Here is a 7,178-nt window from a genome sequence, read left to right on the forward strand (position 1 = left end):
CAAGGCAACACTGGGGGTTAAGTTCATTTATTCAATTAACAAACACTTACTGAGCATCCTCTGGAGTGCTTAGCTTCCATTAGCAACTAACTAGTGCACAAACAAGACAGGTGCTGTCTCCATTCTTGCGGAACTCAGGTTCCAATGGAAAGGGGGGACTGAAAGTATCTCTGGAGTTACACTCCCTAAGTTCAAGTGCTGGCATCTCACAGGCTAGCTGGGTGGCCTTGCTATGTTGGTTGACCTTTCTAGGCATCAGCTTCCCTTTCTGTGAAAGGGGCATAATAAACCTCATTAGATTGTTAGGGGATTAAATGAAATGATGCATGTGGACTGCTTGGCCCAGAGCCTGGCACACGGCGGCCCCAGATGAAGGTTAATTAATACTGTCATAAATATTTACACTTGTAATGAGTTGCGGTAAAAGACAAAAGTGTAGAGCACAGAGATGGTGTTCACAGCAGGGAAAACACTAAGCATGCCCCCAGGACATTGCCTACCTTCCAGGTAATGAACCAGTCCAGTAGGAAGAAGGAATACCGTGATGGGACTTGGCACCGTTGGACTTGGCCATAAAGGCATGGCCATCAGGGATCCACAGCACTGATGCGATTTCCTAACCACACGGTTCAAGTTGGGCAGGACCGAAAGGAGTGCAGAGGCAGCATGTGAATATCTCCCATTCTGGGAAAATATATAGCGGGAGCCCCACCGTGCTGACCTTTTCCACACAAAGTGTTCTGATTAACTGGCATCCTATCCTCCCCTGCAGCTCTAGAAGGCTGTGCACAGAGAGGGGTGACTGGTCAGCCAATCACACGCGGGGTTTGTTTGAAAAGGTTAAGAGAGTGCGGTAAAGCATAGCACCTGGAGGAGGAGAGGAATCACACCTACAGGCAGGAGAGGGGAAGTGAGAAGGTGGGGCTGCCAACCCGGCTCCTGGTCCTGAGCCAGGCTCAGGCCTTCTGCTGGCCAATTAATTCCAGGCACCAACATCTGTCTTGAATTCTTCAAGGTAATTAGCACCACATGTTATCAACAGGAAGCTGGTACCCGCGGGCACTTGAGATAATTGTTTCCACGGCCACATAGCCCTTCCTACCGTAAAAGGTCACCGCAGCCGATGTATTCTGTATTCCGATGTATTCCCACTATCCCCATCCCTCTCATTAAATGACAAAAGCTGTCCCTTGTTGTGGCAGTTCTATCATTTCATCGGCTCAGGGCATCCAGGCAGAGGCTTCTTGGAGGGAAGGGCACTCCAAGGGTTGGCAGTGATTACTTCCTGCAACTTCAACATCACAAGTGTGGCCACCAACTCATATAGACAAGAGCTGGGACAAACACGGCTTGGTTTACTGTGCCTGGGGTCTGGAGTGCTCCGGAGAAAAGTACAACTGCACTGGCTGACTGTGACCAAGGCCACTCAGGACTCTCCCACAGACTCTGGGGAAGCTTCTCCAGGGGATGAAGGGAAAAAGGAAATCATACAAAGTGCCTTGCAGCCCTGCACCTGTGCTCCAGCCCCCTCTTCTCCTGTCCCTGGCCTCCCCCTGCCCATGCATTCTCTCTTCTCTCTCTCTCTCTCTCTCTCTCTCTCTCTCTCGACCACACCTCAGACAGCATTTCTGCCAGGAGCCTTCCCAGAGACTCTTTAGGTGAGGTCAGGCTCTCCCACACCTACTAGGCTTGTCAGTCTTGTTCAGCCACCCACCGCCCCTCCTGAACCACCTGAAGGACAGCCGGACGAGAACAGGGAGTCTCTACTGCCTTGCCCAGCCCTCCCCCTTCGTGCCCAGCATAACACTCAAGAAATATTTGCTGAGTGAATCGTGAACACACGATAGGCATTGACGCTGTGCTGGCTGGGTGTGCACTCCAAGTACCATGAAATTCAAGAGAGTATTAGCCACCAGGGAGGCACAACCAACAAATTCTTGATTTCAGAGCAAACAGGAGCAAGGAGCACCACACTGGGAACTGAGCTCCCCGCTGGCGGCCTCCGCAGGCAGCAGCATCCTCCCCAGGGACATAGTCCATCCGCACGGAGAGCCTACGGCAGCCACAGGTCAAGGACCAGACACAGCAGCAAGAAATTAAGTACTACTTCAGGCAGCCAGCATTTGTTCATTATTCCACAGGCTTGGCCCGTGCAGGCCCCCTGCAGCCCTGGCAGGAGATGGGGAGCTTGCGCGTGCGGACCCGCTCCCGGGCATGTCAGGCAGAGACCACACCAAGCCATGGCTGAAGGAGGCTTTCCTGCCTCCTCACCCCCGGATCTCTCACCACACTGGTTTTGCTCCACTTCTAGGAAGGGCCCATGGCCCTGGCTCATGCCTCGCTATCCTTCCCAGCTCCCAAACCCTCCCTCCCTCTGGCTCGCCACAGAGAGGGGCAAACCCCCCAACATCACATTCGTCTCCCGTGCACCCTTTCTCCCATTACAATTTTACACCAAGTGTGTTCTCACTGGATTAGTGCCACTGTCCCCTACAAGACTGTCCACATCACAAGGGCAGGACCAAGACTAGGCCTGCTTTCATTTTATCCCCTGTGCCTAGCTCTCAGGAAGCATGCAAGAAACTCAGGGAGAGTGAAGAAAGCACCCACTGACCCAGGTCAGCATTACTCAAATTGTGTCTTAAGGAAATGCGAACATGTGCTCGATAAACAAAGGTTTGAGGAACACTGTGCACTCTCAACCTCTAAAACTCTGTGGGGTCCTGCAGGAAAGAAACTCATCTGACTTTTTGCCAATATTTCCCAGTTTCCCTCAGTATGGGATTCTTTCTCATTCCTCTCAACATCCTAGAGAGGGAGTGGTGTGCCTTGGAACTCCAGTTTGGGAAACACTAGCTGAATACTATTCCTGTTTTTAAATACAAACCAGGGAAACCCCCAATTTCTCAAAACTACTCTAAGCCTTAACAGCACAGTGGAGTGTGAATGGGTCTGCGGTACCCAGGCTCTGCTTTCTGCCTCCCTCGTCCCTCCTCTTCCTCTGTGCCCTAATGCTGTGACGGGCTTGGGAAATCATGCTGGTAGATGTGCACAGAAAGCCCCCAGGCTCACTGCCCTTGGGCTTAAGCCAGAATGAAGAACCAGGCTGGTACCTGGGCAGGCATGGAGCCGAACATCCTTTTCAAGTTCATGATTTCTTCACGCCACATGCTGGCCACACAAATTAAGAATAGCACTCGGCATTTACACTTTCCAAATCATAGTTACTGATGTTATCATTTATGTCTCTCTCACAAGAAACCTAGTGGGTAGTCCTGAAACAGCTTTCCTTATTTCAAAGAATAAAGGCACTGAAACCCATAGATTCTCAAGGTCACCCAGCCCCAGAAGCTGCAGAGTGTGAACAAAAGTACCGGTCCTGTGCCTCTCCAGGCAAGCCTTTTCCCTCTTCTGGATGAGATCTCTCTTTCAAGGTAAAATTATTGCTGGAAGAGACAGCTAAAGGCCCAAGAGAACTCTCTTTGGGAGGTAAGCCCAACCTATCCTGGCCCCGAAGAATCTGACAATCTACAACAGAGGCTCAGCGCTGGTAGCCTATGGGTTCAAGCTGCCATATGGGTTTTATTCAGTCCACATGATTGGGTTGTGGTTTTTTGTTTGTTTTTTTTTTTTAGCCCATGTACATTTAAAAATCAAGAAATTTCACCTTAAAAATCTGGATTCCTACTTCTCTTGAAAACGCGAGAGACGTGGCCACTTTGGGTCTGCATTTCTCTGGCAACCAGGAGCTGGCAAAGTAGTCTTCCCAAACGGGCACATCCCCTCCAGTTCATCGCCCGCCTCCTGCCTACATCATTCACTGGCTTACCTGCTGGGCCCTCTGGACACAGGGTTTGACCGCCCACTGGCTTTTTTCATGACGGTCTTGTTCCCAAACCACTGGACAGGAAGGTTCACACAAAGTGGATGGACACGGGGATTGCTAAGGAAAGAGGGGGAACGCACCAAGAAACACATCTTCTAAAGTCTGGAATACCAACCTCCACCAAAAATAAAAACAAATTACTGCAACAAAGAGAAAATGCAGACATAAATTCCCTTTAACCAGCAGCCAAACGTTTTCATACTTATGCCTGGGTTTTCCCAGCCAATTTTAAATCAAATTTGCGCTTTGGCTATAGAAAATAAAAAGGGAGACAGGGGGTACAGAATGTGAAAAATACTCACACATGCGGTCATTTAAATAGAATTGACTCCCTTTCAAAACCCTGTGTCCAGTGAAGCTGGTGCTTTGAGAGCCACGTTGTCCATTCTGTGCACTGCTCAACACCCATGGAAAACTATAAAAAGCACCTGCCATCTCAATGGACTCCAGATTCATTTGCACTGGGGTTGGATTCTAATGTGGCCCCTTTGTAGCAGGAGCAGAGTTGGGGGCGACGGCCGAGAAGCTGCTCAGGTCTGTGACAGGTGAACTTGTTATATTACATTTCAAAGCCACACACCGTTATATAAAAAGGCAATTCCATCCAAGGGCTGCCGCGTCCCAAACTGAACCTTGTCAGGCCTGAGTGGCGGCAGCAGGGACTCACCAATCCAGCAAGAGCACACGTTTTCAAGTCCTTCAGAGCTCAGGAGTTCACGATGGCTCTTTCTTCCAGCAAATTCATGTTATGTGGCCTGTGGAGTTGGTCAGCTGGGCATTGGACTGGTATGGGGATAAATTTCTCCCCGGAGCAAACTCTCAAATCAGCCCAACTTCTAGGTGCAGGTGCACATTGTCTCCTCCATGGAGCCCTCCGCCATTTCTCCAACCCTCCCACTCTTCCTCCTGACTGCTGAAGTCTTTGGTCAATTTAACAGTTCATCTGCTTACCTACCTTTTTACATGTGGACCTTTGTGACTGGAAGCTAAACAAGCTGGTCCCTCAGGGTGGGACAGGGTCTTCTATTTTTTAATATTTATTTACTTTTGAGAGAGAGTGTGTGTGTATGAATGGGTAAGAGACAGAAAGAGAGAGGGAACAGAGGTTCTGAAGAGTGCTCCATGCTGACAGCAGAGAGTCTGATGCAGGCTTGAACTTGAGAATTGTGAGATCATGACCTGAGCCAAAGTCAGACACTTAACACAATGAGCCACCCAGGTGTCCCTCCTATTTCTCTTTGCCAGGACACATGTGGTAGGTGTTCCACAGTAACAGCTACCCTTATGTGGCAGACATTCTAGACACAAGACTCAGGCTCTAAGCATAGGAAAGAAACAGCAGAACATGAACCTGGGGAACCATGGGGCTATGGAGATGGGCCAATGGCCCCAGTAGTTCCAAACCCTTGGTTCTGCCTGAGTCCTGGCACACTCACACTCCCTGGAGGAGAGGCAGTACCCAGAATGACTGAGGCACGGTTCCTACCAGCCTGGTAGGATGGAGGCTCCAATTTACAGAAAACGAGACATGTTACGCATCTGAGCTTGTGGAGAGAAATTTCCATTGGCCTTAAATTGAGCTCATTGAATGACACAGGGAAAAAAGAAACAAAGTGTAGGTTCTCAGCCTAGGCACACAAGTGGGAGAGATTGAGAAAAGGTGGGAGGAGGGGGCAAAAGGCTCTAGGAGCAGAGAATGGGATGTGAGTGTGTCCCAGATCTGGGAGCAGTAGAATAGGTTTGCTAATGGAACCATGGTGGCTATTTGGATATGATTTTCCTATTGGTCTCAGTAGAGACATAGATCCTTATTGTCAGTCCCCCAGGACAAACCACTAACGGCCATCTAGAAGCCCAAGGAAGCAGGGCATCTTCTAAACAGAGTTCTAGCCGCAGGGGAAGACACTGGAGTGCAAAAACCAGGCTGTGTCACTTTGCAGGTAGCTGTCCCCCACAAAAGGCCCATGACATGAACCAAGTTTCACAAACCCTCTTCACCACCAAGAAACAAGCCTGGAACATGGGTGAATGAAGGATGAATAAGTCTATCCATCCATGAGGCCCACGTCTACCATTGATTCACTAAAGAAGTACTCAGCATCAGCTCCCACATTCCACATGCCCTGCAAATTGTCCCTGCAAAAAATACAGCAGGGAACTAGGAAGACATGGACCAACATGGGACCTGCCTTCAAGGAGCTTGCCCTCAAGCTGGGGGAGACGACTACCAAAAACTGACTGATGAATCATTTCAGGTAGGGATTGATACTAAAGAGAAGGAAAGCAAGAGGAGAGAATGAAAATGTGTTGGAAGAAAAATTATCTAGATGGTCGCCCACAGAAAGGGTGACAAGAGACATCTGTGGAGCTCTGAGAGGGAGTGTTCCCAGCAGGGGAAGAGCAGGCACAAAAGGCCTGAGGCAGGAGTGAGTGTGGCCAGGTAAAATGAGGAGGCCCGCGGCTGAAGTATAAGGAGTGAGCTTGCTAGGAGGGCTCCCCTGTGTCGCTGCTCACTAGCCACACAGGTACATGAAAGCAGAGACACCTGCCGTTCCTCTGTCTCCTCACCCCACCCCTACACTAGCCCTGGAGGGACATGTGGGAGGAAGGCTCTCTTTGGCTACTTCCACTTAACCTGAGCCCCTAGCACCGCTAGGACCCAGTAAACTCTGGCCCTAATAAGAAGCCCATGGAATGCCCAACCTTGACTGAGATAAAATGGAGTGTTTTCCAAACCACAATTTTCTGAACATCCCCTTCAGGCCCAACATTTATGTTTGATACCAGCTCAAAGGAAATTTGCTCTCAAAGCATTAGTTACATCTATGCTGATATTTTTACATGTAGAGAAGCCGGAAACCCAAATAGTGCCTCGGTTTAAAGAAGATTTCAAGACTTCTCTCTCCCCTTCTTGAATTATTGAAGCCATGCTGAGCTCTCCAAATGGAAACATGAGAGGAAAATGCTACCAAGGTCCTGAATCAGGCCCTTCTGACAGGGCCTGATGGGACAGTGTGCATCTTGACCAAAGTCCCAGGGACCTAAACCAGAAGGAGCAAGTAGAAAAGGTGAGGTCAGAGGTCAAAGTTCAGCAGTGGGGCCTGGTGTCCTCCTTACACCTCTTGGCCCCTCTACTCACGCAGGCGGCTGACTGCCTCTCCCAAGGACTGCCAGTGCGGGGGGCAGCCCCGGCTCCTGCCGCAAGCCGGCCATGTGGCAGGTGAGGGCTCACTCAAATGCACTCTTTCCTGGAAACCCTTCCAAGACCCCCCACTGCCCTAGAGACAAGATC

The 7,178-nt window shown here is 49.9% G+C and overlaps 1 pseudogene; it reads left to right on the top strand.

Moving 5' to 3' along the window:
• The first annotated feature begins 6,213 nt into the window (after nucleotides 1-6,213).
• Nucleotides 6,214-7,178, top strand: part of LOC115293387 — a 17,892-nt pseudogene continuing 16,927 nt past the window's right edge.

The sequence above is a fragment of the Suricata suricatta genome, chromosome 6 (genome assembly GCF_006229205.1).
Source record: "Suricata suricatta isolate VVHF042 chromosome 6, meerkat_22Aug2017_6uvM2_HiC, whole genome shotgun sequence".
Lineage (NCBI taxonomy): Eukaryota > Metazoa > Chordata > Mammalia > Carnivora > Herpestidae > Suricata > Suricata suricatta.